Genomic DNA, 12,365 nt, shown 5'->3' on the forward strand with positions numbered 1-12,365 from the left:
AGAGGATCTTTCTCCAGCACCATTTAAATTTCAAGCACTGATGGTGTGTGAGAAGTAATATAAAAATAACCAAGCCATTTTCCTTTATATCATAGGTCAGCAACCTACAGCCCGTGGACCTGATCTAGCCTGGCACCTGAAATCATCTAGGATGAAGTCTCAAAAAGAAATATATCCACCTTGCCTGCAATGGTCCTAAAAAATATCAGGTTTTGATTCTATTCTATTCTATTCTATTCTATTCTATTCTATTCTATTCTATTCTATTCTATTCTATTCTATTCTATTCTATTCTATTCTATTCTATTCTATTCTATTCTACTCTACTCTACTCTACTCTACTCTACTCTACTCTACTCTACTCTACTCTATTCTACTTCTACTTCTACTTCTACTTCTACTTCTACTTCTACTTCTACTTCTACTTCTACTTCTACTACCATTCCATTTTATACATAGCTTTTAAAATAGCCATTGTATGTGCAGAATAATGTTTGATTGAAACTACTATACAAGTATTTTTATTCTAACAAGGGTACGTGTTTCTTATTATTTTCTACTAAATTACAGCTGATGCTAGCAGATTCTGCTAGACAATGCAAAAATATTTCACCCATATTTACCATTTTATATCTTCAGGAAATGTCATTTGGTTGTTTATTTAAAGTAGATTAGATTACAGAATTTTGGCAGCTTCCCAAGTTCTGTAATTATTGAATGGAATATTCTAAATGAAAATGTTCTGATTTAATTAAGCACATTTTTAATCTACTCACATTTTGTAGGAGCAGTGGTTCTCCATAAAATGGTAAAGTACAAACCTGACATAATAATAATAATACTGTTTCATAAAGTTAACTTTTAACCAGAGTCATTCCTAAATGTTTTTGATGTTATTTATTTGGAAATAAACCCCACTTATTTCAATGGAAACTGCTTTCACATATGTATGTTTAAAGTTGCAATTCTATACTATAACCCTATATAAGATAGTTCCTATAGCATAACTACACGACATGGGTTTGTAACATCCCTTCCAATGCTTGGTTGGAATTTCAGTCCTCCTCACTGGAAGGGGTCTACAAATGCAAAATCACAAAGAAGTCAAACAACAAAGCTACTTAAAACAGTGCAGGAAATATAAACCATATCCTCTTTGAACCAATTATAACTATTAATAATTTAAAATTATGGAATTCAGTTTCACTATTGGAGCTTATGTCCATGGATTTCTTTATTGCCATTTATGTCAATTTTATATATTATATTATCACACATTCATATTAAGCAGAAGGATAAGCTAAAATATGCCTAATAGTAATGATACAGTCGAAAATGTAGCAATAGATTATTCTGAAAGAAAATTAATGTAGCAGTATCTCATATCTAAGGACAATACTTTTGAAACAGACATTTATGCAAAGTGCTTTAAATTATATAAACTGTACCACAATATGCATACATATAAGCCTATACAATTTTTTATTTCTTTAAGAAGAGATTCTTTATAAATTTGATCAAAATATGGTGGTGAACACCTTAACAAGTAAATTGTCTGGTCAAGGAGTGATAGATTGTATATAAAAGAATAGTTCATACTAAAATACAGCAGGAAATGTAACAACTAGTAGAAGCTTTTAAATTATCACTATGTTCCATATTGCACAAAGATGTTTAAGAAACAATATTTTTTTAAAAATGAAACGATTGCTGCTGGTCACATATCTGTTTTTCAGTTGCTTATTTTGGGTTTATTTGTTTTGCACCCAAACAAAGGGCAATTTGCTAGAATTTACATTCTTTATTTTTATTGTAATATATTTCTAATATTACCAGTACCAAAACAATTTAATCCTCCAAAACATTAAAACTTCAATAATGTAAACAAGAAATATGTTTATGCAAACAATAGTTTTAAGAAAACCTTTCCAAAGAAACAGCACATTAAAAATATTTTGTGAGATTGCACAAAGTACAACCTCACTCAAGAAAAAGGTTGATTTTAAACAATACTGGAAGGCTTAGGTGAAAAAGGCCTTCATGCAAAATGATTAATACTGGGTGCTTCCAAAGGTAATCTGAATGAGATCATGAAACAAAATGAGACATCTGTTAGATATTCAACTATTCTTTTTCTGGAGTTTGTTTTCTCACCATTGTATTATCATTATTGAATAATCCAGTAACATGGCCTTCTTTGACATAATTCTTGCAAACATTTAAGAATTTTTCTGGATGAGAACAACCATCATTATATAACTATTTTATCTAGTGACAGTAAACTCCACACCTTCCACATATGGCTATCTATGCATTTGGAAAACACATTACAGGTAATCCTTGACTTATGACCAAAAGAGCCCAAAATTTCTATTGCTCAGCAAAATATTTGTAAAGTGAATTTTGCGCCATTTTACAACTTTTCTTGCCTTAGTTGTTAAGTGAATCACTGCAGTTGTTAAATTAGGTGTTAAGTGAATCTAGCTTCCCCTTTGACTTTGCTCGTAAGAAGATCACAAAAGGAAAATCACATAACCTAGGAGCACTGCAATCATCATAAATATGAGTCAGTTGTCAAGTGTCTGAATTTTGATCACATGATCATGAGGATGTTGCAATGGTCATAAGTGTGAAACACAATCATAAGTCACCTTTTTCAGTGATGGTATAACTTTGAATGGCTATTAAATGAACTGGAGGATTACCTATATATATCCATCTGTAGGACTTTCTATCATTAGATCTGATGAAGCCCACTAGTTTATATAGTTTTCAAAGGAGATAGAACAAATTCATGGAAGGGGAGACTAACAACAACTATTAGTATCTTTTGCTGTTTACATAATGCTGAATCACAAGCAGCAGAACTGCACCAGAAACACCTTTCACTAGAGAATAACAAGTAAATAGAGTTATTGCCTTCCAGTTCATACCTACAAGCTTCCTGAATGTATTTGGTAGGCTACTGTAGACAGAGAAATGGTCTTTGAGGAGAAATGTAAAACATGATTTAACCCCCAAAGAATAGAATATTAATAGGAAACTTAAACAGACTATGGCATAACACTTTCTAATATAAGAGAGAGGGACAGAAAACTGTCAGGTTGTCAAGATTCTGTTACAATAAAGTTTCAGTATTTCTGAATACTGAAACAATAAAGTTTCAGTATTTCTCAAGGAGTCTGTTTTCTGACCCGACATGCCTGGTAGAGTTGACAGTTACTGGGTGAGTTTGAATGCAAGATAAGTGGGCTTTCAGGGTTGATCTCATAGGGCCGTGATGGCAAACCTATTGGACGTGTGCCAGAGGTGGCATTCAGCACCCTCTCTGTGGGCACGCAAGCCGTCACCCCAGTTCAGTTCAGCCGCTCATGCATGCACACCTCCCAGTAGCCATCTGGTCTTTGAGTCTCTGCCACTCATGCACGGGGACTCTATGGGGGGTGCATGTGCATGCATCGGGGTGGGGGGCATGCAGGGGCATGCACATGCAAAGGGGGTGGGGGCATGCAAGGGAGCCACATGTGCATGTGCAGGGAGCAGGGGGCATACCGGGGACATGCAGGGTCCTGCACATGCATTGTATTTGGGGGGTTCAGCCGCATGCACACACATTCACATGCACACATATCAGTGGTGGGTTGCTCCCGGTTCTCACCAGTTCTTGAGAGCCGGTAGCAGTGACGATATGACATCACCGAACCGGTTCTCTGTCTTCAGGAGCTGGGCCCTCCCGCCTGCCCCGGCGTTATGCCGACCTTATATTTCTTCTTTTTTCGCCCAGCTGAGAGGTGCAGCAGAGAGGATTGCCGCACCTCAGCTGGGCACATTCGCAACGCGCTTGCGCAAAGCACAAGTTTGGCACAAGGGCGAGCAAAGTGAGCATGCGCACGGCGATCATGTGCAAAGCGCGTGACCGAAGAGGCAATCATGCACAAAGCCGCACACAAAGAGAACCGGTAGTAAAGCCAGTTAGAACCCATCCCTGATGAATATGCGTTTTGGGCACTCGGTCCGGAAAAGGTTAGCCAGCTCTGTCATAGGGCTTCTTATCCAAAGCATCTCTGTGGCTATTTGGTATTGTTAAGCACATTCTGCTTGTGTTGAACAAATGTGGTATTTCCTCATCTTCTAGCTGATCTTTCAAAACTGGAAATGCCAATGAGCAACTTTGGGTTTATAGTAAGCAAAGCATTGGTGTGGGCTTGATTCCTTTTTGGTTGCCTCTGCTTGCTCACCAAGATATTTCTTACTGCTATATTTTCTGTCCATACATTCTGGGGTAGTCAATCAATTTAGCTAACATGAAGCCCTTAATAGATGCAGAGGACCTAGAGACTGGTACTGAAGGACAGTGGGCTGATCCATTATCAAAGACAACAATTTGACAAGTGCAGCCCAAGCCAAGAAACAAACATAAGAAAACACCCCGGACCCTTCCTAATTTTCATGAAGATAACATGAGAAAGAAAGGGAAGACATTCAGATTTGCAAGATTCTTGTTACTTTAACACTGTGTTTCTCTCAGTGTTTGGCAATTGCTTATTGTTTTAATAAAAAATGGTTTCAGACTCCATGACTTCTCAGTTCAGACTTATAAGTTTGTTTTTGGTCTCATTTGTTTTTGGTCTCATCTGTCCTATAGAGCTGACACAGCAAATGAGTTCCTGGCAATTCAAAATTGTGTACACTTATTATACTACTGCTTAAAATTTTAGAATGCAAGATATTATAACAGTGACTACTAATGCAGTCTACTTGTCAGCTATGGGAAGTCTTGTGGGAAAATAGGATGTATATCAATGGTCGGTTTCAAAATTTTTTACTACCGGTTCTGTGGGTGTGACTTGGTGGGTGTGGCAGGGGAAGGATACTGTAAAATCTCCATTCCCTCCCCAATCCAGGGGAGGTTACTGCAAAATCCCCATTTCCTCCCGGTCAACTGGGACTTGGAAGGCAGAGAATAGATGTGGGTGGGGCCAGTCAGAATTTTTACTACCGGTTCTCCGAACTACTCAAAATTTCTGCTACCGGTTCTCCAGAACTGGTCAGAACCTGCTGAAACACACGTCTGATTTATATACCTAAGTTTAGTATCCTTATTTATTTCCTTACAAATAAATTTATTACATGTAAAACTATTAAATGTAAATTTAAATTTATTACATGTAAAACCTCCTGCTTCCCACCATTCTTACTTGACCCTCTTAACACCAGTCTTTTCTTCAAGACTAGCTTTTAGTTTGAAATAAGGTTATTGATTCTGTAATATACTGATTTTCATTGGACTGACTGTTAAGACTAAATATACAGGTAATCGACTTATGACTACAATTGAGCCCAAAATTTTCATTGCTAAATGAAACAGTTGTTAAGCGAGTTTTATTTATTTATTTATTTATTTATTTATTTATTTATTTATTTATTTATTTATTCAATTTATATACCGCCCTTCTCCTAGTGGACTCAGGGCGGTGCACAGCCAAAACTAAAATACATAACAATACAAAATTTAAAATTAATTAAAATAATTATATACTTTGGCCCGAATTAAAACAGTGTGAATTAAAATCCATTAACAAATTAAAACTAAACAATTAATAACCATTAAAAACTAAAAAAGGGGGGCGGGGTTCACGCCAGCCCTGCTGGCGTTTACCCCATTTTACAACCTTTCTTGCCACAGTTGTTAAGTGAATCACTGCAGTTGTTAAATTAGTAACATGGTTGTAAAGTGAATCTGGGTTCCCCATTGACTTTGCTTGTCAGACGATCACAAAACTTGGGGATTGCACGACCCCAAGACACTACAACTGTTATAAATATAAGCCAGTTGCCAAATGTCTGAATTTTGATCACATGACAATGAGAATGCTTCAACAGTCATAAGAGTGAAATGGGTCATAAGTCACTTGTTTCAGTGCTGTTGTAACTTTGAATGGTTACTAAATTACTTATATAGAAAACACTAAAAAAAACAACACTAAAAAATATTTCTACAAAAATAAAACCATGTGAGAAACTAAACACATTTTCTACCTCTTGTCTCTTGTAAAAGCAGAACTTTTGTGGATTAAAACATCATCTGGACTTTATTAAAAACCAAGATAGAGTTTTACTGCAGTGGTGGGTTTCAAAAAATTTTACTACCGGTTCTGTGGGTATGGCTTGGTGGGCGTGGCAGGGGAAGGATACTGTAAAATCTCCATTCCCACCCCACTCCAGGGGAAGAATACTGTAAAATCTCCATTCCTTTCCCACTCCAGGACAAGGATACTGTAAAATCTCCATTTCCTCCCAATCAGCTGGGACCTGGGAGGCAGAGAATAGATGTGGGTGGCGCCAGTCAGAATTTTTACTACCGGTTTTCTGAACTACTCAAAATTTCCGCTACCGGTTCTCCAGAACTGGTCAGGACCTGCTAAAACCCACTTCTGGTTTACTGATAACCATAAGGGAAAGCAGAATACAATATAACCTGTTCCACTTGCTTGTTTCTATTTAAATAAGCTCTAAGTCAGCCAGCTCGCTTCTTGAGGTAGCCCCATTAACAAGCTAATGTTCCACTTGTTTTGTTTAGGAGAATGTTATGAATCTCTGAATCCTCTTAAGATAATAGCCAACTATGAATATGCTGAAACTGCCACCACTAAAGGGGAAAAAAACAGAATGCAAATTTTGCAAACCAATTAACCTCCTTACAATTAAAGACATCTCTATCTACTCGTGTACCCATTAGTGATATTCTAGTTAATGGTCTGTCAACATTTCTATTAGATCTTTTCTCCCCACTCCTTTATTCCTGCTCCTGTTTAAAAATCTCCACTAATCAGCCTGGAAAAAACATCCCTGTGGATTTACAAGACACCTCATACAGGCTTTCAAAGAGCTGAATGTGGAGGCACATAATTACAATTCATTGCCTACATATTTTTAAAGTAATGAATTCAGAAATTTGCTGAGCAATTTGCTGGTTGAATTTATCTCTTGCTTTTCTCCACATTAGAACAGACTGTTTAAATGTCTACCTTAAATTAAAATCATCTGTGCATTGTTTATTTATTTACTACAGTAATAAGAAAAGAGTCCATCATCACTTCCTAGCTGCAGCAAACAAACATACCGGGCTGCAACATGTGCTGTATCCAATCACCCACTGATTTTCCTGGTTGATTAGCCGTCCCTAGCAATACATTTCCATCCTCTGTACACTTATGTAAGAGTAAATCTTGTTCAGTTCACTGGATCTACTCCTGAGTAATTAAGATTGTAGCCTATGTCAACTCACCGTAGTGCACTATGTTGCTTTTTGATGGAAGATACTTTTGAAAGCTCAGTTGTATTTTCTGAAGCAAAAAAAAAAAAAATGAATAAAGAAGGAAAACACTGAACATAAATATGTCATTGAAGATGTAAATTATTATTTGGGACTAAAACACCCTGATATAAAGGACAAGATTTCAGAGCTAATAGCAGGGGCGGGCAATTTATCTTCCCAAGGGGCCAAAGGAGAAACTTAGGCTGTTGTGGAGAGCTGGTGCTGCCCCACCCTCCTCTGCCACGATCCCGCTGCCCTTCTGTCCACCATCGCCCTGCCCTCTCCATGGCTGTCACCCTGCCATTATCACTGCTTTGTCCTTCTTCCACCTCCACTACCCCACCCTTACCACTAGAACCCCATCTCTCTATTGCCCCGCTGCCCCACCCCCCACCACCATCATTCTGTACCACCCCACCACTGTCACCAACTCACCTCTCGCTGCCATCACCAGGGACCAGTCTGGGATCGCCCACAGGTCAAATGTAGTCCTTGAGCTATAAAATGCCCAGGTCTGGCTAAGAATATGAAATCCCCAAACATATGAATAATGAACCACACTCTCCATATATTTATCGTGTTCAAATTCAGCGCAAAATTACTATGCTGAGTCTGGTCCCTGATGGTGGCAGTGGTGATGGTGTTGGTGGGTGGGGCAGTGGGGCAATGGAGGAGATGGGGTTCTAGTGGTGGGGATGGGGCACTGCTGGAGGGGGGACAAAGCAACGGTAATGGCAGGGTAGCAGCAATGGTGGTGAATGGCAGGGCAGCAGGGCAATGGCAGACGGAAGTGGGATAGCAGCAGCTTTCCACAACAGCCTTTTTTTTTTCATTTGGCCCCTTGGGAAAATGAATCGCCCACCTCTGCTATTAGATCTGAAATCTTGTTACTAAACTTAAAAGCAAACTAAAATTTTGAGTAACTAAATCTTAAGCATGCAAATTTTAAAGTGCCTTTTAAAAGCAAAAGAAATGTTATCTTCATAGTTTAAAACAAAAATATGTGCTTATTGCTTGGTAATTGTTTTTTCCTTATTCATGTTATTTGCTGAGAAGCAGGAAATCTTTTGACATGCCCAAAAGAATTCATTTGGATAGTTTAAGATAATGTAAATCAAAATGTAACTGATCCAATTTGGCATGTGGCTGAGCTCCATCATGTTCACTTTCCTCTACTACCAATTTTGATATTTCTATTTTTGTACTTTTGATTTGTATTACTTATCTTAGCCTGGAGAAAATGAAGTCTCATTAGCCTAGATTATTCCATTTAAATACCAAGAATGTATTTTGATCTGTTTAACTGGATGTAAACCATCAGTCAGTTTCCTTAGATATTATCATCAGAATTGCACATGTGTGCACTTTTATAAACTCTTAAATTGTATTGTTCCTGTTCCGGGATTTCATATTATACAGCAGCACTCTTGAAGCTAAGAGATTTTAACTCAGATTTAGCACAAACCATGCAGTTGCCCAGGTCAATTGTTCACACTGGATCTATTTCTTAGGGAATATTTTTATTAAATTAAAGTCAACTTTTATTTAAGACATATTTTATTGATTGTTATCATTAGATATTAGTACTTCAGCTTGAAGCCAATTTTATGATGGGAGGGCAGGACCCATAATTCTTTTAGGACAATTGGGACTTGTAATGTTTATAATATGAATAACCACATTTATTAATTTTTTCAACACATATTCAGGTGAGGACATATTTCTTATTGGAGCCCATTATAGGCTGATTTGATGGTTTCTACAAACAATTTTGATTAGCACTGAAGAAATAACTAATGAGTTCTGAAGACTGATTTAACTTACAGGTATTTTAGGGTGACCAGTTATTCTATGTTCTCCGATCCTGACCTTTTTCTATGCCCACTTTCAGATATTTGAAGCTCTTTTATATACTCAACTTTCTAATCATTCTTCTTGCCTTCTGTTCCATTTTCTCTGAATCCTTCTAATACCCTGAAATTACACAGTACTCAAGATGGCATCAAACCAATGCAGAATAGGATGAAACTGGAACAATTTACTTCATGACATCTACAAATTCCTCTTCCACTAATACATCCTAAAACTGCATTTGCCTTTTTTGCAGGTACATCAGATGCTGTTTCTTGTTCAATCTGAACAACAACAGCTGATTCAAATATTACTATCTTTTTTATGAGTAGTATTGTCATGCTAGATATTTGCAATTCTGGACCTAAACATGGGGTTTCTAATTCTTAAGTAGGGAACTTTACATTTCTAATTTTCAAACCATTATTCTAAACTATCAAGATAAATTTACATTTTATTACTGTTTGTTAAAGAAATAGCTCATGGGTGTCAAACTTGCCATGTCACGTTGCTGTCACTTGATGTACCGCAACATTTTTTTCCCTTCACGGAACTGGGGTGGGCGTGGCCTGCACATAATGCATCCGGCCCATGGGCTGCCAGTTTGATACCCCTGAATTAGCTATTCGACCCAATCTTTACTCATCTGTAAATTTCATACAAATTCCCTTTTTCTCTTCACCAAATCCTTAATAATATGCTTACAAGGACAGAACCTAGCCTGAACCTTGTGACATCCTTCTTCATACTTTCTTTCAATTGATGAAGAATTGTTGATAAGCACTCTTTGAATAAAAACTTCAAAGCCAGTTTAATTTCATAGAATCATAAAAACTAAGGGTTGGAACAGTGCAGGATATTCATATTCAGACTGGTTTAACTAATTAAACCAACTTAGTTTTCGAGTCAGGTTTTATTTGTCATTTGATCTCAGAAGTTCCATTTCTAAAAACCATTAACAATGCTTTTTTTTTTTTTTTAGAGACAGTTAAAGGATTTGACCTTTAAGGAATCTTACATTGAACATATAGCAAAAAACAAACACTTTAAAAACATGGTTCTAGAGTACTTTAAACTAGGTATGTTTTAATTTAGGCTTTAATTTAAGGTAAAAAAAGTGAGGCTTCTGAATAGTGCCTGGAGGCCGTGTGGGTCTGGATGGGGAGAAACAGGCTTCGACTCAACCCTTCCAAGACCAAGTGACTGTGGCTGCCGGCGTCCTGGTATAGCCAGCTGACGCCATCGCTGGTTATTGGGGGCGAATCACTGGCCCCCACGGAAAGGGCCTGCAACTTGGGCGTCCTCCTGGACACACGGCTGTCTTTAGAAGGGCATATGACGGCCGTGGCCAGGGGGGCTTTTTATCAGGTTCGCCTGATACGCCAGTTGTGCCCCTTTCTGGATCGGGACTCCCTACACACAGTCACTCAAGCACTCGTCACCTCTCGTCTGGACTATTGTAACGCTCTCTACATGGGGCTCCCCTTGGGGTACACCCGGAGGTTCCAACTGGTGCAGAATGAGGCTATGCGGGGGATTATGGGAGCGACGGGGCGCTCCCATGTGACTTCTCTCCTGCGCGAGCTGCATTGGCTTCCGGTGGACTTCCGGGTGCGCTTCAAGGTGTTGTTGATCACCTTTAAAGCGCTCCATGGCTTAGGGCCGGGGTACTTATGGGACCGCCTTCTGCCACCAATAGCCTCCCACTGGCCAGTTCGCTCCCACAGAGAGGGCCTCTTCAGGGTGCCATCAGCTAGACAATGCCGGCTGGCGACCCCCAGGAGGAGAGCCTTCTCTGTGGTGGCACCTACCCTTTGGAACAATCTACCCCCAGAGATACGAGTGATCTCCAACCTCCGGACTTTTCGTCGGGCCCTAAAAACTCATCTCTTTCAGTTAGCCGGTCTCTCTTGATTTTATGATTTTATGGTTGATTTTAAATTTTGATATGGATTTTAAATTGATAAATTTTAAACTATGGGCCAAATTTAATTATTTTAAATCTATTTTTAATCGCACTTTATGTATAAATGTTTTATTTTGGCTGTTCACCGCCCTGAGTCCGAAAGGAGAAGGGCGGTATAGAAATTTGAATAATAAATAAATAAATAAATAAATAAATAAATAAATAAATAAATAAATAAATAGTGACAACAGGAGACCTATTTCTCATTTCAATTTAGTTTTCTACTGTCACAAGTGTTAGAAATACTCTTAGCAACCCTTTCCAAACAGCTGTCATTTTTTTTTAGTTCCCCATATACTCCTTTGATATCATTACCAATGAGCATAATGCCATTGTGGGCCTTGAGAGAAAAAAATATAGAGATAAAGAAGATTCTAAGAGCTATTCTGTTGTGGCAAAGCAGAAAGAAAGAAAGCTGAATCTAATTAATAATTCCATCAACATTTATTTGGTTTGCCTCTATATTCTACCTTTAAAATGAAAGCTTACAGTTAAAAATCAGCTTACCGTTAGCAGGTCATAGAACTGAACTGACAATATACTGTAGCTATGAAGCCAAGAATTAAATTGTAAGTAAGCAGCAGATTTTCCAAGGATACTTGTTTTTGATCAAGTTGCCATTAAATGTGGAAACAGAAATCAGCTATCCTTACTTTCTGTTTGCTACATAAACTTTATTATGCAGCTTAATGTAGCTATTTCATATGTCTGGTCTTATCTGTTGAATCTGAATCTTGGTCACAATGCATGGCAGATTCAAGCTCACTCCACAACTGCATTTAAAGTATCGTCAGATAAAGAAAATATGCATAAAACATGAAGACTCATTCAAGTCAGCTTTAACTTAGATTGTTATCTATCCTCATGGTTTAGTTGCTGTTTAAATTCACTGGGACTTAAATAGCTGTGTGACGCTATTGAAAACTAATGGAGTTTATTAATTGGCAATAACAGTTAAACGCATTATCTGTTCTTTATAGTTGGTTTTTTTCTTCTTTCAGAATGAGTTTTTTCCTTTAATATTCTTTTTATCATGTCAAAGATAAAAGTCTACCATATGATCAAAACTAATATACATTCAAGATGTAAGTTTAATTTCCTTGCACAGCAAGCAACTGATATAGGCCTGTATTTAAAAAGCCAACTTCCTTATCTAGCACTAAATTAGTTATTTGCTTACCTGCAGTGTTTCCTGGAAGAAATTTCAAATTTCCTGATCAGGCTGATACA

Source organism: Pituophis catenifer, unplaced genomic scaffold (assembly GCF_029215685.1).
Source record: "Pituophis catenifer annectens isolate HBS135680 unplaced genomic scaffold, rPitCat1.0.hap2 SCAF_6, whole genome shotgun sequence".
Lineage (NCBI taxonomy): Eukaryota > Metazoa > Chordata > Lepidosauria > Squamata > Colubridae > Pituophis > Pituophis catenifer.